The 22,304-nt window shown below is 43.2% G+C and overlaps 20 non-coding genes and 7 pseudogenes across 20 annotated transcripts; all 27 read left to right on the plus strand.

Moving 5' to 3' along the window:
* The first annotated feature begins 52 nt into the window (after positions 1–52).
* LOC142517378 (5S ribosomal RNA) lies at positions 53–171 on the plus strand. Its single transcript, XR_012813128.1, has one exon. It is a non-coding gene; the product is annotated as a 5S ribosomal RNA (ribosomal RNA).
* A 681-nt stretch (positions 172–852) lies between these two features.
* Positions 853–976, plus strand: LOC142510974 (5S ribosomal RNA; annotated as a pseudogene).
* Positions 977–1,659: 683 nt separating this feature from the next.
* On the plus strand, positions 1,660–1,778 carry LOC142517067 (5S ribosomal RNA). The gene has a single exon (XR_012812828.1). It is a non-coding gene; the product is annotated as a 5S ribosomal RNA (ribosomal RNA).
* Positions 1,779–3,245: 1,467 nt separating this feature from the next.
* On the plus strand, positions 3,246–3,364 carry LOC142513601 (5S ribosomal RNA). Its single transcript, XR_012809540.1, has one exon. It is a non-coding gene; the product is annotated as a 5S ribosomal RNA (ribosomal RNA).
* An 888-nt stretch (positions 3,365–4,252) lies between these two features.
* LOC142517058 (5S ribosomal RNA) lies at positions 4,253–4,371 on the plus strand. The gene has a single exon (XR_012812819.1). It is a non-coding gene; the product is annotated as a 5S ribosomal RNA (ribosomal RNA).
* Positions 4,372–5,079: 708 nt separating this feature from the next.
* LOC142512726 (5S ribosomal RNA) lies at positions 5,080–5,197 on the plus strand (annotated as a pseudogene).
* Positions 5,198–5,881: 684 nt separating this feature from the next.
* Positions 5,882–6,000, plus strand: LOC142511296 (5S ribosomal RNA; annotated as a pseudogene).
* A 686-nt stretch (positions 6,001–6,686) lies between these two features.
* On the plus strand, positions 6,687–6,805 carry LOC142515675 (5S ribosomal RNA). The gene has a single exon (XR_012811508.1). It is a non-coding gene; the product is annotated as a 5S ribosomal RNA (ribosomal RNA).
* Positions 6,806–7,491: 686 nt separating this feature from the next.
* LOC142515676 (5S ribosomal RNA) lies at positions 7,492–7,610 on the plus strand. The gene has a single exon (XR_012811509.1). It is a non-coding gene; the product is annotated as a 5S ribosomal RNA (ribosomal RNA).
* A 686-nt stretch (positions 7,611–8,296) lies between these two features.
* Positions 8,297–8,415, plus strand: LOC142510908 (5S ribosomal RNA; annotated as a pseudogene).
* A 685-nt stretch (positions 8,416–9,100) lies between these two features.
* LOC142515359 (5S ribosomal RNA) lies at positions 9,101–9,219 on the plus strand. Its single transcript, XR_012811209.1, has one exon. It is a non-coding gene; the product is annotated as a 5S ribosomal RNA (ribosomal RNA).
* Positions 9,220–9,905: 686 nt separating this feature from the next.
* LOC142514805 (5S ribosomal RNA) lies at positions 9,906–10,024 on the plus strand. The gene has a single exon (XR_012810682.1). It is a non-coding gene; the product is annotated as a 5S ribosomal RNA (ribosomal RNA).
* A 585-nt stretch (positions 10,025–10,609) lies between these two features.
* On the plus strand, positions 10,610–10,728 carry LOC142506849 (5S ribosomal RNA). The gene has a single exon (XR_012805124.1). It is a non-coding gene; the product is annotated as a 5S ribosomal RNA (ribosomal RNA).
* A 731-nt stretch (positions 10,729–11,459) lies between these two features.
* LOC142516129 (5S ribosomal RNA) lies at positions 11,460–11,578 on the plus strand. Its single transcript, XR_012811941.1, has one exon. It is a non-coding gene; the product is annotated as a 5S ribosomal RNA (ribosomal RNA).
* Positions 11,579–12,256: 678 nt separating this feature from the next.
* LOC142510271 (5S ribosomal RNA) lies at positions 12,257–12,375 on the plus strand. The gene has a single exon (XR_012808394.1). It is a non-coding gene; the product is annotated as a 5S ribosomal RNA (ribosomal RNA).
* A 685-nt stretch (positions 12,376–13,060) lies between these two features.
* On the plus strand, positions 13,061–13,179 carry LOC142508237 (5S ribosomal RNA). Its single transcript, XR_012806461.1, has one exon. It is a non-coding gene; the product is annotated as a 5S ribosomal RNA (ribosomal RNA).
* A 680-nt stretch (positions 13,180–13,859) lies between these two features.
* LOC142507464 (5S ribosomal RNA) lies at positions 13,860–13,978 on the plus strand. The gene has a single exon (XR_012805723.1). It is a non-coding gene; the product is annotated as a 5S ribosomal RNA (ribosomal RNA).
* Positions 13,979–14,662: 684 nt separating this feature from the next.
* Positions 14,663–14,781, plus strand: LOC142506640 (5S ribosomal RNA). The gene has a single exon (XR_012804926.1). It is a non-coding gene; the product is annotated as a 5S ribosomal RNA (ribosomal RNA).
* Positions 14,782–15,466: 685 nt separating this feature from the next.
* On the plus strand, positions 15,467–15,585 carry LOC142509953 (5S ribosomal RNA). Its single transcript, XR_012808098.1, has one exon. It is a non-coding gene; the product is annotated as a 5S ribosomal RNA (ribosomal RNA).
* A 685-nt stretch (positions 15,586–16,270) lies between these two features.
* On the plus strand, positions 16,271–16,389 carry LOC142508245 (5S ribosomal RNA). The gene has a single exon (XR_012806469.1). It is a non-coding gene; the product is annotated as a 5S ribosomal RNA (ribosomal RNA).
* A 681-nt stretch (positions 16,390–17,070) lies between these two features.
* On the plus strand, positions 17,071–17,188 carry LOC142511122 (5S ribosomal RNA; annotated as a pseudogene).
* A 685-nt stretch (positions 17,189–17,873) lies between these two features.
* LOC142508518 (5S ribosomal RNA) lies at positions 17,874–17,992 on the plus strand. The gene has a single exon (XR_012806727.1). It is a non-coding gene; the product is annotated as a 5S ribosomal RNA (ribosomal RNA).
* A 681-nt stretch (positions 17,993–18,673) lies between these two features.
* On the plus strand, positions 18,674–18,791 carry LOC142510438 (5S ribosomal RNA). Its single transcript, XR_012808549.1, has one exon. It is a non-coding gene; the product is annotated as a 5S ribosomal RNA (ribosomal RNA).
* Positions 18,792–19,475: 684 nt separating this feature from the next.
* On the plus strand, positions 19,476–19,594 carry LOC142511579 (5S ribosomal RNA; annotated as a pseudogene).
* A 681-nt stretch (positions 19,595–20,275) lies between these two features.
* On the plus strand, positions 20,276–20,393 carry LOC142510440 (5S ribosomal RNA). The gene has a single exon (XR_012808550.1). It is a non-coding gene; the product is annotated as a 5S ribosomal RNA (ribosomal RNA).
* A 685-nt stretch (positions 20,394–21,078) lies between these two features.
* Positions 21,079–21,197, plus strand: LOC142511592 (5S ribosomal RNA; annotated as a pseudogene).
* Positions 21,198–21,877: 680 nt separating this feature from the next.
* Positions 21,878–21,995, plus strand: LOC142510441 (5S ribosomal RNA). Its single transcript, XR_012808551.1, has one exon. It is a non-coding gene; the product is annotated as a 5S ribosomal RNA (ribosomal RNA).
* The last annotated feature ends 309 nt before the right edge of the window (positions 21,996–22,304 follow it).

The following is a 22,304-nucleotide window of genomic DNA, read 5'->3' on the forward strand; positions in this document are numbered from 1 at the left end:
CCCGCGCCACACGCACTCGAGGGATATAAGAATAAACATCCCACTCAATGTCGGGTGCGATCATACCAGCACTAATGCACCAGATACCATCAGAACTCCGAAGTTAAGCGTGCTTGGGCGAGAGCAGTACTAGGATGGATGACCCCCTGGAAAATCCTCGTGTTGCACCCCTTTTCGTGTTTTTCTATTTTTGATTACTTGTTGACAGACGATTTTTGGCTCAAAACATCTGAATCTCGATCGGGACCAGATAAGACATGTGAAATCAACGTAGCTCGTGCACTGCCGGATTTGGACAAAATTGTAGCCTAATTTGATTGTAAACGGGCAAACAAACGAGACTCATTACTCCGCAATGAGCTGGCGAGATTTTAGCCGAATTCCTTCTTTAAGACCCTCTAATTTGTGATTTTCCGCTTCTGTTAAGCTTTCGTTTCCTCGAGAAATCCGCTTAGGAAGTCCGAAATTCGATTACATTCCATTTTATCGTATCCCAGGCATAATAATAGCTTTACATTCGCTATTTTCTTCTTCTTATTTTTTTTTATTTTCTGGGAGCATTTAGCGATTTTTGTTGTCGTGAGCCGGTTCCGTGCGGAAGGGTATGACGCATATTACTCGGGAGACGGTTAACTCATTAAAAACAATTATTTCGACTTTTTTTTCCAATATTTACATAAACGGTCGCGACACGAGGACTTCTCAGGGAGGTCACCCATCCTAGCTCTGCCATCGGACCAGAACGCTTAACTTCGTGGTTCTGATTGGGCGAGAGCAGTGCCGCTTGTTGTCCATCGCCGCCCGCTCCACACGTACTCGAGGTATATAATAATAAACATCCCAATCAATGTCGGGTGCGATCATACCAGCACTAATGCACCAGATCCCATCAGAACTTCGGAGTTAAGCGTGCTTGGGCGAGAGCAGTTCTAGGATGGTTGACCCGACCCCCTGGGAAGTCCTTGTGTTGCACCCCTTTTCTTGTTTTTCTATTTTTGATTACTTGTTGACAGACGATTTTCGGCTCAAATTATCTGAATCTCAATCGACACCAGATAAGACATGTGAAATCAACGTAGCTCGGGCTCTGCCGGATTTGAACAAAATTGTAGTCTAATTTGATTGTAAACGGGCAAATGAACGAGACTCATTACTCCGCAATGAGCTGGCAAGATTTTAGCCGAATTCCTTCTTTAAGACCCTCTAATTTGCGATTTTCCGCTTCTGTTAAGCTTCCGTTTCCTCGAGAAATCCGTTTAGGAAGTCCGAAATTCGATTCCGGTTATATTTAATCATATCCCAGGCATAATAATAGCTTACATTCGCTATTTTCTTCTTCTTATTTTTTTTTCAATTTTATGGGAACATTTAGCGATTTTTGTTGTCGTGAGCCGGTTTTGTGCGGAAAGGTATGACGCAGATTACTCCGGAGATGGTTAACTCATTAAAAACAATTATTGCAACAGTTTTAGCGATAATTTATGTAAATGGTCACGACACGAGGACTTTCTAGGGAGGTCACCCATCCTAGCTCTGGCATCGCGCCAGAACTCTTAACTTCATGGTTCTGATTGGGCGAGAGCAGTGCCGCGTGTTGTCCATCGCCGCCCGCGCCACACGTACTTGAGGGATATAAGAATAAACATCCCACTCAATGTCGGGTGCGATCATACCAGCACGAATGCATTGAATCCCATTAGAACTCCTAAGTTAAGCGTGCTTGGGCGTGAGCAGTACTAGGATGGGTGACCCCCTGGGCAGTCCTCGTGTTGCACCCCTTTTCGTGTTTTTCTATTTTTTATTACTTGTTGACAGACGATTTTCGGCTCAAATAATCTGAATCTGGATCAGGACCAGATAAGACATGTAAATGTTCCTCGTGTTGCACCCCTTTTCTTGTTTTTCTTTTTTTGATTACTTGTTGACAGACGATTTTCGGCTCAAATCATCTGAATCTCGATCGGCACCAGATAAGACATGTGAAATCAACGTAACTCGGGCTCTGCCGGATTTGGACAAAATTGTAGCCTAATTTGATTGTAAACGGGCAAACGAACGAGACTCATTACTCCGCAATGAGCTGGCGAGATTTTAGCCGAATTCCTTCTCTAAGACCCTCTAATTTGCGATTTTCCGCTTCTGTTAAGCTTCCGTTTCCTCGAGAAATCTGTTTAGGAATTCCGAAATTCGATTTCAGTTCCATTTTATCGTATCCCAGGCATAATAATAACTTTACATTCGCTATTTTTTTCTTCTTAATTTTTTTCTATTTTCTGGGAACATTTAGCGATTTTTTTTAGCGTGAGCCGGTTCTGTGCGGAAGGTTATGACGCAGATTACTCCGTAGACGGTTAACTCATTAAAACAATTATTTTGACTGTTTTAGCTATAATTTAGGTAAACGGTAGCGACATGAGGACTTCCTAGGGAGGTCACCCATCTAAGCTCTGCCATCGCGCCAGAACGCTTAACTTCATGGTTCTGATTGGGCGAGAGCAGTGCCGCGTGTTGTCCATCGCCCCTCGATGGGTGACCCCCTGGGAAATCCTCGTGTTGCACCCATTTTCTTTTTTTTCTATTTTTGATTACTTGTTGAAAGACGATTTCGGGCTCAAATCATCTGAACCACGATCGGGACCAGATAAGACATGTGAAATCAACGTCGGTCGGTCACTGCCGCATTGGGACATAATTGTAGCCTAATTTGATTGTAAACGGGCAAACGAACGAGACTCATTACTCTGCAATGAGCTGGGGAGATTTTAGCCGAATTCCTTCTCTAAGACCTTCTAATTTGCGAATTTCCGCTTCTGTTAAGCTTTCGTTTCCTCGAGAAATTCGTTTAGGAAGTCCGAAATTCGATTCTAGTTTCATTTTATCTTATCCCAGGCATAATAATAGCTTTACATTCGCTATTTTCTTCTTCTTATTTTTTTTCTATTTTCTGTGAACATTTAGCGATTTTTGTTGTCGTGAGCCGATTCTGTGCGGAAGGGTATGACGAAAATTACTCCGGAGATGGTTAACTCATTAAAAACAATTATTTCGACTGTTTTAGTTATAATTGACGTAAACAGTTGCGACACGAGGACTTCCTAGGGAGGTCACCCATCCTAGCTCTGCCATAGCGCCAGAACGCTTAACTGAATGGTTCTGATTGGGCGAGAGCAGTGCCGCGTGTTATCCATCGCCGCCCGCGCCACACGTACTCGAGGGATATAATAATAAACATCCCACTCGATGTCGGGTGCGATCATACCAGCACTAATGCACCGGATCCCATCAGAACTCCGAAGTTAAGCGTGCTTGGGCGAGAGCAGTACTAAGATGGGCGCCCCCCTTGGAAGTCCTCGTGTTGCACCCCTTTTCTTGTTTTTCTATTTTTGATTACTTGTTGACAGGCGATTTTCGGCTCAAATCATCTGAATCTCGATCGGCACCAGATAAGACATGTGAAATCAACGTAACTCGGGTTCTCCCGGATTTGGACAAAATTGTAGCCTAATTTGATTGTAAACGGGCAAACGAACGAGACTCATTACTCCGCAATGAGCTGGCGAGATTTCAGCCGAATTCCTTCTTTAAGACCCTCTAATTTGCGATTTTTCGCTTCTGTTAAGCTTCCGTTTCCTCGAGAAATCCGTTTAGGAAGTCCGAAATTCGATTCCGATTCCATTTTATCGTATCCCTGGCATAATAATAGCTTTACATTCGCTATTTTCTTCTTCTTATTATATTTTTTCAATTTTTTAGGAACATTTAGCGATTCTTGTTGTCGTGAGCCGGTTCTGTGCGGAAGGGTATGACGCAGATTACTCCGGAAATGGTTAACTCATTAAAAACAATTATTTTTAATGTTTTAGCTATAATTTACGTTAACGTTCACGACACGAGAACTTTCCATTCGCTTTACATTCGCTACTTTCTTCTTCTTATTTTTTTTCTATTTTCTGGGAACATTTAGCGATTTTTGTTGTCGTGAGCCGGTTCTGTGCGGAAGGGTATGACGCAGATTACTCCGGAGACGGTTAACTCATTAAAAACAATTATTTCGACTGTTTTAGCTATAATTTACGTAAACGATCGCGACACGAGGACTTCCCAGGGTGGTCACCCATCATAGCTCTGCCATCGCGCCAAAACGCTTAACTTCATGGTTCTGATTGGGCGAGAGCAGTGCCGCGTGTTGTCCATCGCCGCCCGCTCCACACGTACTCGAGGGGATATAAGAATAAACATCCCACTCAATGTCGGGAGCGATCATACCAGCACTAATGCACCGGATCCCATCAGAACTCCGAAGTTAAGCGTGCTTGGGCGAGACCAGTACTAGGTTGGGCGACACCCTGGGAAATCCTCGTGTTGCACCTCTTTTCGTGTTTTTCTATTTTTGATTATTTGTTGACAGACGATTTTCAGCTCAGATCATCTGAATCTCTATCGGGACCAGATAAGACATGTGAAATAAACGTAGCTCGGGCAAACGAACGAGACTCATTACTCCGCAAAGTGCCGGATTTGGACAAATATGTAGCCTAATTTGATTGTAAACGGGCAAACGAACGAGACTCATTACTCCGCAAAGTGCTGGCAAGATTTTAGCTAAATTCCTTCTCTAAGACCCTCTAATTTGCGATTTAACGCTTCTGTTAAGGTTCCGTTTACTTGAGAAATCCGCTTAGGAAGTCCGAAATTTGATTTCGGTTCCATTTTATCGTATTTTAGCATAATAATAGCTTTACATTCGCTATTTTCTTCTTCTTATTTTTTTCTATTTTCTGGTTACATTTAGCGATTTTTGTTGTCGTGACCTTGTTCTGTACGGAAGGGTATGGCGCAGATTACTCCGGAGACGGTTAACTCATTAAAAAAAATTATTTCGACTGTTTTATCCATAATTTGCGTAACTGGCCGCGACACGAAGACTTCCCAGGGAGGTCACCCATCCTAGCTCTGCCATCGCGCCAGAACGCTTAACTTCATGGTTTTGATTGGGCGAGAGCAGTGACGCGTGTTGTACATCGCCGCCCACTCCACACGTACTCAAGGGATATAAGAATAAACATCCCACTCAATGTCGGGTACGATCATATGAGCACTAATGCAACGGATCCCATCAAAACTCCGAAGTTAAGCGTGCTTGGGCGAGAGCAGTACTAGGATATTTGACCACAGGGAAGTCCTTGTGTTGGACCCCTTTTCGTGTTTTTCTATTTTTGATTACTTTTTGACAGACGATTTTTGGCTCAAATCATCTGAACCTAGATCGGGACCAGATAAGACATGTGAAATCAACGTAGCTCGGGCACTGACGGATTTGGACAAAATTGTAGGCTAATTTGATTGTAAAAAGGCAAACGAATGAGACTCATTGATTCGCAATAAGCTGGCGAGATTTTAGCCGAATTCCTTCTCTAAGACCCTCTAATTTCCGATTTACCACTTCTGTTAAGCTTCCGTTTCCTCGAAAAAATCCGCTTAGGAAGTTTGAAATTTGATTCCAGTTTCTTTTTATCATATCTAAGGCATAATAATAGCTTTAGATTCGCTATTTTATTCTTCTTATTTTTTTTCTATTTTTTGGGAACATTTATCGATTTTTGTTGTTGTGAGCCGGTTCTGTGCGGAAGGGTATGACGCAGATTACTCCGGAGACGGTTAACTCATTAAAAACAATTATTTCGACTGTTTTAGCCATAATTTACGTAAACGGTCGCGACACGAGGACTTACAAGGGAGGTCACCCATCCTAGCTCTGCCATCGCGCCAGAACGCTTAACTTCATGGTTCTGATTGGGCGAGAGCAGTGCCGCGTTTTGTCCATCGCCGCCCGCTCCACACGTACTCGAGGGATATAAGAATAAACATCCTAATCAATATCGGGTGCCATCAAAACAGCACTAATGCACCGGATCCCATCAGAACTCCGAAGTTAAGCGTGTTTGAGCGAGAGCAGTACTAGGATGGGTGACCCCCTGGAAAGTCCTTTTGTTGCACGCCTTTTCGTGTTTTTCTATTTTTGATTACTTGTTGACAGATGATTTTCGGCTCAAATCATCTGAATCTTGATCGGGACCAGATAAGACATGTGAAATGAAAGTAGCTCGGGCACTCCCGGATTTGGAAAAAATTGTAGGCTAATTTGATTGTAAAAGGGCAAACAGACGAGACTCATTGCTACGCAATGAGCTGACGAGATTTTAGCCGAATTCCTTCTCTAAGACCCTCTAATTTGCGACTTACCGCATCTGTTAAGCTTCCATTTCCTCTAGAAATCCGCTTAGGAAGTTCGAAATTCGATTCCGGTTCCATTTTATTGTATTTCAGGCATAATAATTGCTTTACATTCGCTATTTTCTTCTTCTTATTAAATTTTTTCAATTTTCTAGGAACATTTAGCGATTTTTGTTGTCGTGAGCCGGTTCTGTGCGGAAGGGTATGACGCAGATTACTCCGGAAATGGTTAACTCATTAAAAACAATTATTTTTAAAGTTTTAGCTATAATTTACGTAAACGTTCACGACACGAGAACTTTCCAGGGAGGTCACCCATCCTAGCTCTGGCATCGCGCCAGAACGCTTAACTTCATGGTTCTGATTCGCCGAGAGCAGTGCCCCGTGTTGTCCAACGCTGCCCGTGCCACACATACTCGAGGGATATAAAAATATACATCCCACACAATGACGGGTGGGATCATACCAGCACTAATGCACCGGATCCCATCAGAACTCCTAAGTTAAGCGTGCTTGGGCGAGAGCAGTACTAGGATGGATGACCCCCTGGGAAGTCCTCGCGTTGCACCCCTTTCCGTGTTTTTCTATTTTTGATTACATGTTGACAGAAGATTTTTGGCTCAAATCATCTGAATCACGATCGGGAACAGATAAGACATGTGAAATCAACGTAGCTCAGGCACTGTCGGATTTGGACAAAATTGTAGCCTAATTTGATTGTAAACGGGCAAACGAACGATACTCATTACTCCGCAATGAGCTGGCGAGATTTTAGCCGAATTTCTTCTCTAAGACCCTCTAATTTGCGATTTTTCGCTTCTGTTAAACTTCCGTTTCTTCGAGAAATCCGCTTAGGAAGTCCGAAATTCGATTCCGGTTCCATCTTATCGTATCCCAAGCATAATAATAGCTTTACATTCGCTATTTTCTTCTTCTTATTATATTTTTTCAATTTTCTAGGAACATTTAGCGATTTTTGTTGTCGTGAGCCGGTTCTGTGCGGAAGGGTATGACGCAGATTACTCCGGAAATGGTTAACTCATTAAAAACAATTATTTTTAAAGTTTTAGCTATAATTTACGTAAACGTTCACGACACGAGAACTTTCCAGGGAGGTCACCCATCCTAGCTCTGGCATCGCGCCAGAACGCTTAACTTCATGGTTCTGATTCGCCGAGAGCAGTGCCCCGTGTTGTCCAACGCCGCCCGTGCCACACATACTCGAAGGATATAAAAATATACATCCCACACAATGACGGGTGGGATCATACCAGCACTAATGCACCGGATCCCATCAGAACTCCTAAGTTAAGCGTGCTTGGGCGAGAGCAGTACTAGGATGGATGACCCCCTGGGAAGTCCTCGCGTTGCACCCCTTTCCGTGTTTTTCTATTTTTGATTACATGTTGACAGAAGATTTTTGGCTCAAATCATCTGAATCACGATCGGGAACAGATAAGACATGTGAAATCAACGTAGCTCAGGCACTGTCGGATTTGGACAAAATTGTAGCCTAATTTGATTGTAAACGGGCAAACGAACGATACTCATTACTCCGCAATGAGCTGGCGAGATTTTAGCCGAATTTCTTCTCTAAGACCCTCTAATTTGCGATTTTTCGCTTCTGTTAAACTTCCGTTTCTTCGAGAAATCCGCTTAGGAAGTCCGAAATTCGATTCCGGTTCCATCTTATCGTATCCCAAGCATAATAATAGCTTTACATTCGCTATTTTCTTCTTCTTATTATATTTTTTCAATTTTCTAAGAACATTTAGCGATTTTTGTTGTCGTGAGCCGGTTCTGTGCGGAAGGGTATGACGCAGATTACTCCGGAAATGGTTAACTCATTAAAAACATCTATTTTTAAAGTTTTAGCTATAATTTACGTAAACGTTCCCGACACGAGAACTTTCCAGGGAGGTCACCCATCCTAGCTCTGCCATCGCGCCAGAACGCTTAACTTCATGGTTCTGATTGGGCGAGAGCAGTGCCGCGTTTTGTCCATCGCCGCCCGCTCCACACGTACTCGAGGGATATAAGAATAAACATCCTAATCAATATCGGGTGCCATCAAAACAGCACTAATGCACCGGATCCCATCAGAACTCCGAAGTTAAGCGTGTTTGAGCGAGAGCAGTACTAGGATGGGTGACCCCCTGGAAAGTCCTCTTGTTGCACGCCTTTTCGTGTTTTTCTATTTTTGATTACTTGTTGACAGGTGATTTTCGGCTCAAATCATCTGAATCTTGATCGGGACCAGATAAGACATGTGAAATGAAAGTAGCTCGGTCACTGCCGGATTTGGAAAAATTGTAGCCTAATTTGATTGTAAACGGGCAAACGAACGAGACTCATTACTCCGCAATGAGCTGGCGAGATTTCAGCCGAATTCCTTCTCTAAGACCCTCTAATTTGCGACTTACCGCATCTGTTAAGCTTCCATTTCCTCTAGAAATCCGCTTAGGAAGTTCGAAATTCGATTCCGGTTCCATTTTATTGTATTCCAGGCATAATAATTGCTTTACATTCGCTATTTTCTTCTTCTTATTATATTTTTTCAATTTTCTAGGAACATTTAGCAATTTTTGTTGTCGTGAGCCGGTTCTGTGCGGAAGGGTATGACGCAGATTATTCCGGAAATGGTTAACTCATTAAAAACAATTATTTTTAAAGTTTTAGCTATAATTTACGTAAACGTTCACGACACGAGAACTTTCCAGGGAGGTCACCCATCCTAGCTCTGGCATCGCGCCAGAACGCTTAACTTCATGGTTCTGATTCGCCGAGAGCAGTGCCCCGTGTTGTCCAACGCCGCCCGTGCCACACGTACTCGAGGGATATAAAAATATACATCCCACACAATGACGGGTGCGATCATACCAGCACTAATGCACCGGATCCCATCAGAACTCCTAAGTTAAGCGTGTTTGGGCGAGAGCAGTACTAGGATGGGTGACCCCCTGGGAAGTCTTCGCGTTGCACCCCTTTCCGTGTTTTTCTATTTTTGATTACATGTTGACAGAAGATTTTTGGCTCAAATCATCAGAATCACGATCGGGAACAGATAAGACATGTGAAATCAACGTAGCTCGGGCACTGTCGGATTTGGACAAAATTGTAGCCTAATTTGATTGTAAACGGGCAAACGAACGATACTCATTACTCCGCAATGAGCTGGCGAGATTTTAGCCGAATTTCTTCTCTAAGACCCTCTAATTTGCGATTTTTCAGTTCTGTTAAACTTCCGTTTTTTCGAGAAATCCGCTTAGGAAGTCCGAAATTCGATTCCGGTTCCATCTTATCGTATCCCAAGCATAATAATAGCTTTACATTCGCTATATTCTTCTTCTTATTATATTTTTTCAATTTTCTAAGAACATTTAGCGATTTTTGTTGTCGTGAGCCGGTTCTGTGCGGAAGGGTATGACGCAGATTACTCCGGAAATGGTTAACTCATTAAAAACAATTATTTTTAAAGTTTTAGCTATAATTTACGTAAACGTTCACGACACGAGAACTTTCCAGGGAGGTCACCCATCCTAGCTCTGGCATCGCGCCAGAACGCTTAACTTCATGGTTTTGATTGGGCGAGAGCAGTGCCGCGTGTTTTCCATCGCCGCCCGCTCCACACGTACTTGAGGGATATAAGAATAAACATCCCACTCGATGTCGGGTGCGATCATACCAGCACTAATGCACCGGATCCCATCAGAACTCCGAAGTTAAGCGTTCTTGGGCGAGAGCAGTACTAGGATGGGCGCCCCCCTTGGAAGTCCTCGTGTTGCACCCCTTTTCTTGTTTTTCTATTTTTGATTAGTTTTTGACAGACGATTTTCGGCTCAAATCATCTGAATCTCGATCGGCACCAGATAAGACATGTGAAATCAACGTAGCTCGGGTTTTGCCGGATTTGGACAAAATTGTAGCCTAATTTGATTGTAAACGGGCAACCGAACGAGACTCATTACCGCTTAGGAAGTCCTAAATTCGATCCCAGTTCCATTTTATCGTATCACAGGCATAATAATAGCTTTACATTCGCTATTTTCTTCTTCTAATTTTTTTTTCTATTTTCTGGGAACATTTACCGATTTTTGTTGTCTTGAGCAAGTTCTGTGCGGAAGGGTATGACACATATTACTCCGGAGACGGTTAACTCATTAAAAACAATTATTTCGACTGTTTTATCCATAATTTACGTAATCGGTCGTGACACGAGGACTTCCCAGGGAGGTCATTCATCTTAGCTCTGCCATCGCGCCAGAACACTTAACTTCATGGTTCTGATTGGGCGAGAGCAGTGCCGCGTGTTGTCCATCGCCACCCGCGCCACACGTACTCGAGGGTTATAAGGATAAACATCCCACTTAACGTCGGGAGCGATCATACCAGCACTAATGCACCGGATCTCATCAGAACTCCGAAGTTAAGCGTGCTTGGGCGAGTGCAGTACTAGGATGGGTGACCCCCTGGGAAGTCCTCGTGTTACACGGGCGAGTGCAGTACTAGGATGGGTGGACCCCTGGGAAGTCCTCGTGTTACACCTCTTTTCGTGTTTTTCTATTTTTGATTAATATGTAACAGGCTTTTTTCTGCTCAAATCTTTTGAATCTCGATCAGACCAGGTAAGACATGTGAAATCAACGTAGCTCGGGCACTGCCGGATTTGGAAAAATTGTAGCCTAATTTGATTGTAAACGGGCAAACGAACGAGACTCATTACTCCGCAATGAGCTGGCGAGATTTTAGCTGAATTTCTTCTTTAAGACCCTCTAATTTGCGCTTTTCCACTTCTGTTAAGCTTCTGTTTCCTCGAGAAATCCGCTTAGGAAGTCCGAAATTCGATTCCGGTTCCATTTTATCGTATCCCAGGTATAATAATAGCTTTACATTCGCTATTTTCTTCTTCTTATTTTTTCTATTTTCGGGGAAATTTAGCGATTTTTGTTGTCGTGAGCCAGTTCTGTGCGGAAGAGTATGATGCAGTTTACTCCGGAAACGGTTAACTCATTAAAAACAATTATTTCAACTATTTTAGCTTAAATTTACGTAAAGAGTCGTGACACGAGAACTTCCCAGGGAGGTCACCCATCCTAGCTCTGCCATCGCGCCAGAACGCTTATCTTCATGGTTCTGATTGGGCTAGAGCAGTGCCGCGTGTTGTTTATCGTCGCCCGCTCCACACGTACTCGAGGGATATAAGAATAAACATCCCACTCAATGTCGAGAGTGATCATACCAGCACTAATGCACCGGATCCCATCGGAACTCTGAAGTTAAGCGTGCTTGGGCGAGACCAGTACTAGGATGGGCGACCCCCTGGGAAGTCCTCGTGTTGCACCCCTTTTCTTGTTTCTTTATTTTTGATTACTTGTTTACAGACGATTTTAGGCTCAAATCATCTGAATCTCGATCGGGACCAGATAAGACATGTGAAATCAATGTAGCTCGGGCACTGCCGGATTTGGACAAAATTGTGGGCTAATTTGATTGTAAACGGGCAAACGAACGAGACTCATTACTCCGCAGTGAACTGGCAAGATTTTAGTCGAATTCTTTCTTTAAGACCCTCTGCGATTTTCCGCTTCTGTTAAGCTTCTGTTTCCTCGAGAAATCCGTTTAGGAAGTCCGAAATTCGATTCCGGTTCCATTTTATCGTATCCCAGGCATAATAATAGCTTTACATTCGCTACTTTCTTCTTCTTATTTTTTTTCTATTTTCTGGGAACATTTAGCGATTTTTGTTGTCGTGAGCCGGTTCTGTGCGGTAGGGTATGACGCAGATTACTCCGGAGACGGTTAACTCATTAAAAACAATTATTTCGACATTTTTAGCTATGATTTACGTAAACGGTCGCGACACGAGGACTTCCCAGGGAGGTCACCCATCATAGCTCTGCCATCGCGCCAGAACGCTTAACTTCATGGTTCTGATTGGGCGAGAGCAGTGCCGCGTGTTGTCCATCGTCGCCTGCTCCACACGTACTCGAGGGGTATAAGAATAAACATCCCACTCAATGTTGGGTGCGATCATACCAGAACTAAAGCACCCGATCCCATCAGAACTCCGAATTTAAGCGTGCTTGGGCGATAGCAGTACAAGGATGGGTGACCCTCTTTGAAGTCCTCGTGTTGCACCCGTTTTCGTGTTTTTCTGTTTTTGATTACATGTTGACAGACGATTTTTGGCTCAAATCATCTGAATCATGATCGGGACCAGATAAGACGTGTGAAATCATCGTAGCTCGGGCACTGCCGGATTTGGACTAAATTGTAGCCTAATTTGATTGTAAACAGGCAAACGAACGATACACATTACTTCGCAATGAGCTGGCGAGATTTTAGCCGAATTTCTTCTCTAAGACCCTCTAATTTGCGATTTTCCGCTTCTGTTAAACTTCAGTTTCCTCGAGAAATCCGCTTAGAAAGTACGAAACTCGATTCCGGTTTCATTTTATCGTATCCCAGGTATAATAATAGTTTTACATTCGCTATTTTTTTCTTCATATTTTTTTTTTCTATTTTCTGGGAACATTTAGCGATTTTTGTTGTCTTGAGCCAGTTCTGTGCGGAAGGGTATGACGCAGATTACTCCGGAGACGGTAAACTCATTATAAACAATTATTTCTACTGTTTTAGCCATAATTTACGTAAACGGTCGCGACACAAGGACTTCCCAGGGAGGTCACCCATCCAAGCTCTGCCATCACACAAGAACGCTTAACTTCATGGTTCTGATTGGGCGAGAGCAGTGCCGCGTGTTGTCCATCGTCGCCCGCTCCACACTTACTCGAGGGATATAAGAATAAACATCCCACTCAATGTCGGGTGCGATCATACCAGCACTAATGCACCGGATCCCATCAGAACTCCGAAGTTAAGCGTGCTTGAACGATAGCAGTACTAGGATGGGTGACCCCCTTGGAAGTCCTCTTGTTGCACCCCTTTTCGTGTTTTTCTATTTTTGATTACTTGTTGACAGACGATTTTCGGCTCAAATCATCTGTATCACGATCGGGACCAGATAAGACATGTGAAATCAACGTAGCTCGGGCACTGCCGGATTTGGAAAAATTGTAGCCTAATTTGATTGTAAACGGGCAAACGAACGAGACTCATTACTCCGCAATGAGCTGGCGAGATTTTAGCTGAATTTCTTCTTTAAGACCCTCTAATTTGCAATTTTCCGCTTCTGTTAAACTTCCGTTTCCTCGAGAAATCCGCTTAGAAAGTCTGAAATTCGATTCTGGTTCCATTTTATCGTATCACAGGTATAATAATAGCTTTACATTCGCAATTTTCTTCTTCTTATTTTTTCTATTTTCCGGGAACATTTAGCGATTTTTGTTGTCGTGAGCCAGTTCTGTGCGGAAGGGTATGATGCAGTTTACTCCGGAAACGGTTAACTCATTAAAAACAATTATTTCAACTATTTTAGCTTAAATTTACGTAAACAGTCGTGACACGAGAACTTCCCAGGGAGGTCACCCATCCTAGCTCTGCCATCGCGCCAGAACGCTTATCTTCATGGTTCTGATTGGGCGAGAGCAGTGCCGCGTGTTGTTTATCGCCGCCCGCTCCACACGTACTCGAGGGTTATAAGAATAAACATCCCACTCAATGTCGAGAGTGATCATACCAGCACTAATGCACCGGATTCCATCGGAACTCCGAAGTTAAGCGTGCTTGGACGAGACCAGTACTAGGATGGGCGATCCCCTGGGAAGTCCTCGTGTTGCACCCCTTTTCTTGTTTCTCTATTTTTGATTACTTGTTTACAGACGATTTTCGGCTCAAATCATCTGAATCTCGATCGGGACCAGATAAGACATGTGAAATCAACGTAGCTCGGGCACTGCCGGATTTGGACAAAATTGTGGGCTAATTTGATTGTAAACGGGCAAACAAACGAGACTCATTACTCCGCAGTGAACTGGCAAGATTTTAGCCGAATTCTTTCTTTAGGACCCTCTAATTTGCGATTTTCCGCTTCTGTTAAGCTTCTGTTTCCTCGAGAAATCCGTTTAGGAAGTCCGAAATTCGATTCCGGTTCCATTTTATCGTATCCCAGGCATAATAATAGCTTTACATTCGCTACTTTCTTCTTCTTATTTTTTTTCTATTTTCTGGGAACATTTAGCGATTTTTTGTTGTCGTGAGCCGGTTCTGTGCGGAAGGGTATGACGCAGATTACTCCGGAGACGGTTAACTCATTAAAAACAATTATTTCGACTGTTTTAGCTATAATTTACGTAAACGGTCGCGACACGAGGACTTCCCAGGGAGGTCACCCATCATAGCTCTGCCATCGCGCCGGAACGCTTAACTTTATGGTTCTGATTGGGCGAGAGCAGTGCCGCGTGTTGTCCATCGTCGCCTGCTCCACACGTACTCGAGGGGTATAAGAATAAACATCCCACTCAATGTTGGGTGCGATCATACCAGAACTAATGCACCGGATCCCATCAGAACTTCGAAGTTAAGCGTGCTTGGGCGATAGCAGTACAAGGATGGGTGACCCTCTTTGAAGTCCTCGTGTTGCACCCCTTTTCGTGTTTTTCTGTTTTTGATTACATGTTGACAAACGATTTTCGGCTCAAATCATCTGAATCACGATCGGGACCAGATAAGACGTGTGAAATCATCGTAGCTCGAGCACTGCCGGATTTGGACTAAATTGTAGCCTAATTTGATTGTAAACGGGCAAACGAACGATACACATTACTTCGCAATGAGCTGGCGAGATTTTAGCCGAATTTCTTCTCTAAGACCCTCTAATTTGCGATTTTCCGCTTCTGTTAAACTTCCGTTTCCTCGAGAAATCCGCTTAGAAAGTCCGAAATTCGATTCCGGTTTCATTTTATCGTATCCCAGGTATAATAATAGTTTTACATTCGCTATTTTTTTCTTCTTATTTTTTTTTCTATTTTCTGGGAACATTTAGCGATTTTTGTTGTCTTGAGCCAGTTCTGTGCGGAAGGGTATGACGCAGATTACTCCGGAGACGGAAAACTCATTATAAACAATTATTTCTACATTTTTAGCCATAATTTACGTAAACGATCGCGACACAAGGACTTCCCAGGGAGGTCACCCATCCAAGCTCTGCCATCGCACTAGAACGCTTAACTTCATGAAGAAAGTTTGGGAGAGAACAGTGCCGCGTGTTGTCCATCGCTGCTCGCTCCACACGTACTCGAGGGATATAAGAATAAACAACCTACTCAATGTCGGGTGTGATCATACCAGCACTAATGCACCGGATCCAATAAGAATTTCGAAGTTAGGCGTGCTTGGGCGAGAGCAGTACTAGGATGGGTGACCCCATGGGAAGTCCTTGTGTTACAACCCTTTTCGTGTTTTTCTATTTTTGATTACTTGTTGACAGACGATTTTCGGCTCAAATCATCTGAATCTCGATCGGGACCAGATAAGACATGTGAAATCAACGTAGCTCGGATGCTACCGGATTTGGACAAAATTGTAGCCTAATTTGATTGTAAACGGGCAAACGAACGAGACTCATTACTTCGCAATGAGCTGGCGAGATTTTAGTCGAATTCTTTCTCTAAGACACTCTAATTTGCGATTTTCCGCTTCTGTTAAGCTTCTGTTTCCTCGAGAAATCCGTTTAGGAAGTCCGAAATTCGATTCCGGTTCCATTTTATTGTATCCAAGGCATAATAATAGCTTTACATTCGCTACTTTCTTCTTCTTATTTTTTTTTCTATTTTCTGGGAACATTTAGCGATTTTTGTTGTCGTGAGTCGGTTCTGTGCGGAAGGGTATGATGCAGATTGCTCCGGAGATGGTTAACTCATTAAAAACAATTATTTCGACTGTTTTAGCTATAATTTACGTAAACGATCGCGACACAAGGACTTCCCAGGGAGGTCACCCATCATAGCTCTGCCATCGCGCCAGAACGCTTAACTTCATGGTTCTGATTGGGCGAGAGCAGTGCCGCGTATTGTCCATCGCCGCCCGCTCCACACGTACTCGAGGGGATATAAGAATAAACATCCCACTCAATGTCGGGAGCGATCATACCAGCACTAATGCACCGGATCCCATCAGAACTCCGAAGTTAAGCGTGCTTTGGCGAGATCAGTACTAAGTTGGGCGACACCCTGGGAAGTCCTCGTGTTGCACCTCTTTTCGTGTTTTTCTATTTTTGATTGTTTGTTGACAGACGATTTTCAGCTCAGATCATCTGAATCTTGATCGGGACCAGATAAGACATGTGAAATCAACGTAGCTCGGGCACTGCCGGATTTGGACAAAATTGTAGCCTAATTTGATTGTAAACGGGCAAACGAACGAGACTCATTACTCCGCAAAGTGCTGGCAAGATTTTAGCTAAATTCCTTCTCTAAGACCCTCTAATTTGCGATTTAACGCTTCTGTTAAGGTTCCGTTTACTTGAGAAATCCGCTTAGGAAGTCCGAAATTTGATTCCGGTTCCATTTTATCGTATTTTAGCATAATAATAGCTTTACATTCGCTATTTTCTTCTTCTTATTTTTTTCTATTTTCTGGTTACATTTAGCGATTTTTGTTGTCGTGACCTTGTTCTGTATGGAAGGGTATGGCGCAGATTACTCCGGAGACGGTTAACTCATTAAAAAAAATTATTTCGACTGTATTATCAATAATTTGCGTAAATGGTCGCGACACGAAGACTTCCCAGGGAGGTCACCCATCCTAGCTCTACCATCGCGCCAGAACGCTTAACTTCATGGTTTTGTTTGGGCTAGAGCAGTGACGCGTGTTGTACATCGCCGCCCACTCCACACGTACTCAAGGGATATAAGAATAAACATCCCACTCAATGTCGGGTACGATCATACGAGCACTAATGCAACGGATCCCATCAGAACTCCGAAGTTAAGCGTGCTTGGGCGAGAGCAGTACTAGGATGGTGGACCACAGGGAAGTCCTTGTGTTGGACCCCTTTTCGTGTTTTTCTATTTTTGATTACTTTTTGACAGACGATTTTTGGCTCAAATCATCTGAATCTAGATCGGGACCAGATAAGACATGTGAAATCAACGTAGCTCGGGCGCTGACGGATTTGGACAAAATTGTAGGCTAATTTGATTGTAAACAGGCAAACAAACGAGACTCATTGATTCGAAATGAGCTGGCGAGATTTTAGCCGAATTCCTTCTCTAAGACCCTCTAATTTGCGATTTACCGCTTCTGTTAAGCTTCCGTTTCCTCGAAAAAATCCGCTTAGGAAGTTTGAAATTTGATTCCAGTTTCTTTTTATCATATGTAAGGCATAATAATAGCTTTAGATTCCCTATTTTATTTTTCTTATTTTTTTTCTCTTTTTTGGGAACATTTATCGATTTTTGTTGTTGTGAGCCGGTTCTGTGCGGAAGGGTATGACGCAGATTACTCCGGAGACGGTTAACTCATTAAAAACAATTATTTCGACTGTTTTAGCCATAATTTACGTAAACGGTCGCGACACGAGGACTTACCAGGGAGGTCACCCATCCTAGCTCTGCCATCGCGCCAGAACGCTTAACTTCATGGTTCTGATTGGGCGAGAGCAGTGCCGCGTGTTGTCCATCGCCGCCCGCTCCACACGTACTCGAGGGGATATAAGAATAAACATCCCGCTCAATGTCGGGAGCGATCATACCAGCACTAATGCAACGGATCCCATCAGAACTCCGAAGTGAAGCGTGCTTGGGCGAGACCAGTACTAGGTTGGGCGACACCCTGGGAAGTCCTCGTGTTGCACCTCTTTTCGTGTTTTTCTATTTTTGATTATTTGTTGACAGACGATTTTCAGCTCAGATCATCTGAATCTTGATCGGGACCAGATAAGACATGTGAAATCAACGTAGCTCGGGCACTGCCGGATTTGGACAAAATTGTAGCCTAATTTGATTGTAAACGGGCAAACGAACGAGACTCATTACTCCGCAAAGTGCTGGCAAGATTTTAGCTAAATTCCTTCTCTAAGACCCTCTAATTTGCGATTTAACGCTTCTGTTAAGGTTCCGTTTACTTGAGAAATCCGCTTAGGAAGTCCGAAATTTGATTCCGGTTCCATTTTATCGTATTTTAGCATAATAATAGCTTTACATTCGCTATTTTCTTCTTCTTATTTTTTTCTATTTTCTGGTTACATTTAGCGATTTTTGTTGTCGTGACCTAGTTCTGTACGGAAGGGTATGGCGCAGATTACTCCGGACACGGTTAACTCATTAAAAAAAATTATTTCGACTGTTTTATCCATAATTTGCGTAAATGGTCGCGACACGAAGACTTCCCAGGGAGGTCACCCATCCTAGCTCTGCCATCGCGCCAGAACGCTTAACTTCATGGTTTTGATTGGGTTAGAGCAGTGACGCGTGTTGTACATCGCCGCCCACTCCACACGTACTCAAGGGATATAAGAATACACATCCCACTCAATGTCGGGTACGACCATACGAGCACTAATGCAACGGATCCCATCAGAACTCCGAAGTTAAGCGTGCTTGGGCGAGAGCAGTACTAGGATGGTTGACCACAGGGAAGTCCTTGTGTTGGACCCCTTTTCGTGTTTTTCTATTTTTGATTACTTTTGACAGACGATTTTTGGCTCAAATCATCTGAATCTAGATCGGGACCAGATAAGACATGTGAAATCAACGTAGCTCGGGCACTGACGGATTTGGACAAAATTGTAGGCTAATTTGATTGTAAACAGGCAAACGAACGAGACTCATTGATTCGCAATGAGCTGGCGAGATTTTAGCCGAATTCCTTCTCTAAGACCCTCTAATTTCCGATTTACCGCTTCTGTTAAGCTTCCGTTTCCTCGAAAAAATCCGCTTAGGAAGTTTGAAATTTGATTCCAGTTTCTTTTTTTTCATATCTAAGGCATAATAATAGCTTTAGATTCGCTATTTTATTCTTCTTATTTTTTTTCTATTTTTTGGGAACATTTATCGATTTCTGTTGTTGTGAGCCGGTTCTGTGCGGCAGGGTATGACGCAAATTACTCCGGAGACGGTTAACTCATTAAAAACAATTATATCGACTGTTTTAGCCATAATTTACGTAAACGGTCGCGACACGAGGACTTACCAGGGAGGTCACCCATCCTAGCTCTGCCATCGCGCCAGAACGCTTAACTTCATGGTTCTTATTGGGCGAGAGCAGTGCCGCGTTTTGTCCATCGCCGCACGCTCCACACGTACTCGAAGGATATAAGAATAAACATCCTAATCAATATCGGGTGCGATCAAAACAGCACTAATGCACCGGATCCCATCAGAACTCCGAAGTTAAGCGTGTTTGGGCGAGAGCAGTACGAGGATGGGTGACATCCTGGGAAGTCCTCTTGTTGCACGTCTTTTCGTGTTTTTCTATTTTTGATTACTTGTTGACAGATGATTTTCGGCTCAAATCATCTGATTCTCGATCGGGACCAGATAAGACATGTGAAATGAAAGTAGCTCGGGCACTGCCGGATTTGGACAAAATTGTAGGCTAATTTGATTGTAAACGGGCAAACGAACGAGACTCATTACTCCGCAAAGTGCTGGCAAGATTTTAGCTAAATTCCTTCTCTAAGACCCTCTAATTTGCGATTTAACGCTTCTATTAAGGTTCCGTTTACTTGAGAAATCCGCTTAGGAAGTCCGAAATTTGATTCCGGTTCCATTTTATCGTATTTTAGCATAATAATAGCTTTACATTCGCTATTTTCTTTTTCTTATTTTTTTCTATTTTCTGGTTACATTTAGCGATTTTTGTTGTCGTGACCTTGTTCTGTACGGAAGGGTATGGCGCAGATTACTCCGGACACGGTTAACTCATTAAAAAAAATTATTTCGACTGTTTTATCAATAATTTGCGTAAATGGTCGCGACACGAAGACTTTCCAGGGAGGTCACCCATCCTAGCTCTGCCATCGCGCTAGAACGCTTAACTTCATGGTTTTGATTGGGTTAGAGCAGTGACGCGTGTTGTACATCGCCGCCCACTCCACACGTACTCAAGGGATATAAGAATACACATCCCACTCAATGTCGGGTACGACCATACGAGCACTAATGCAACGGATCCCATCAGAACTCCGAAGTTAAGCGTGCTTGGGCGAGAGCAGTACTAGGATGGTTGACCACAGGGAAGTCCTTGTGTTGGACCCCTTTTCGTGTTTTTCTATTTTTGATTACTTTTTGACAGACGATTTTTGGCTCAAATCATCTGAATCTAGATCGGGACCAGATAAGACATGTGAAATCAACGTAGCTCGGGCACTGACGGATTTGGACAAAATTGTAGGCTAATTTGATTGTAAACAGGCAAACGAACGAGACTCATTGATTCGCAATGAGCTGGCGAGATTTTAGCCGAATTCCTTCTCTAAGACCCTCTAATTTCCGATTTACCGCTTCTGTTAAGCTTCCGTTTCCTCGAAAAAATCCGCTTAGGAAGTTTGAAATTTGATTCCAGTTTCTTTTTTTTCATATCTAAGGCATAATAATAGCTTTAGATTCGCTATTTTATTCTTCTTATTTTTTTTCTATTTTTTGGGAACATTTATCGATTTCTGTTGTTGTGAGCCGGTTCTGTGCGGCAGGGTATGACGCAAATTACTTCGGAGACGGTTAACTCATTAAAAACAATTATATCGACTGTTTTAGCCATAATTTACGTAAACGGTCGCGACACGAGGACTTACCAGGGAGGTCACCCATCCTAGCTCTGCCATCGCGCCAGAACGCTTAACTTCATGGTTCTTATTGGGCGAGAGCAGTGCCGCGTTTTGTCCATCGCCGCCCGCTCCACACGTACTCGAAGGATATAAGAATAAACATCCTAATCAATATCGGGTGCGATCAAAACAGCACTGATGCACCGGATCCCATCAGAACTCCGAAGTTAAGCGTGTTTGGGCGAGAGCAGTACGAGGATGGGTGACATCCTGGGAAGTCCTCTTGTTGCACGTCTTTTCGTGTTTTTCTATTTTTGATTACTTGTTGACAGATGATTTTCGGCTCAAATCATCTGATTCTCGATCGGGACCAGATAAGACATGTGAAATGAAAGTAGCTCGGGCACTGCCGGATTTGGACAAAATTGTAGGCTAATTTGATTTTAAACGGGCAAACGAACGAGACTCATTACTCCGCAAAGTGCTGGCAAGATTTTAGCTAAATTCCTTCTCTAAGACCCTCTAATTTGCGATTTAACGCTTCTATTAAGGTTCCGTTTACTTGAGAAATCCGCTTAGGAAGTCCGAAATTTGATTCCGGTTCCATTTTATCGTATTTTAGCATAATAATAGCTTTACATTCGCTATTTTCTTTTTCTTATTTTTTTCTATTTTCTGGTTACATTTAGCGATTTTTGTTGTCGTGACCTTGTTCTGTACGGAAGGGTATGGCGCAGATTACTCCGGACACGGTTAACTCATTAAAAAAATTATTTCGACTGTTTTATCAATAATTTGCGTAAATGGTCGCGACACGAAGACTTCCCAGGGAGGTCACCCATCCTAGCTCTGCCATCGCGCCAGAACGCTTAACTTCATGGTTTTGATTGGGTTAGAGCAGTGACGCGTGTTGTACATCGACGCCCACTCCACACGTACTCAAGGGATATAAGAATACACATCCCACTCAATGTCGGGTACGACCATACGAGCACTAATGCAACGGATCCCATCAGAACTCCGAAGTTAAGCGTGCTTGGGCGAGAGCAGTACTAGGATGGTTGACCACAGGGAAGTCCTTGTGTTGGACCCCTTTTCGTGTTTTTCTATTTTTGATTACTTTTTGACAGACGATTTTTGGCTCAAATCATCTGAATCTAGATCGGGACCAGATAAGACATGTGAAATCAACGTAGCTCGGGCACTGACGGATTTGGACAAAATTGTAGGCTAATTTGATTGTAAACAGGCAAACGAACGAGACTCATTGATTCGCAATGAGCTGGCGAGATTTTAGCCGAATTCCTTCTCTAAGACCCTCTAATTTCCGATTTACCGCTTCTGTTAAGCTTCCGTTTCCTCGAAAAAATCCGCTTAGGAAGTTTGAAATTTGATTCCTGTT

Source organism: Primulina tabacum, chromosome 10, assembly GCF_025594145.1.
Source record: "Primulina tabacum isolate GXHZ01 chromosome 10, ASM2559414v2, whole genome shotgun sequence".
Taxonomy (NCBI): domain Eukaryota; kingdom Viridiplantae; phylum Streptophyta; class Magnoliopsida; order Lamiales; family Gesneriaceae; genus Primulina; species Primulina tabacum.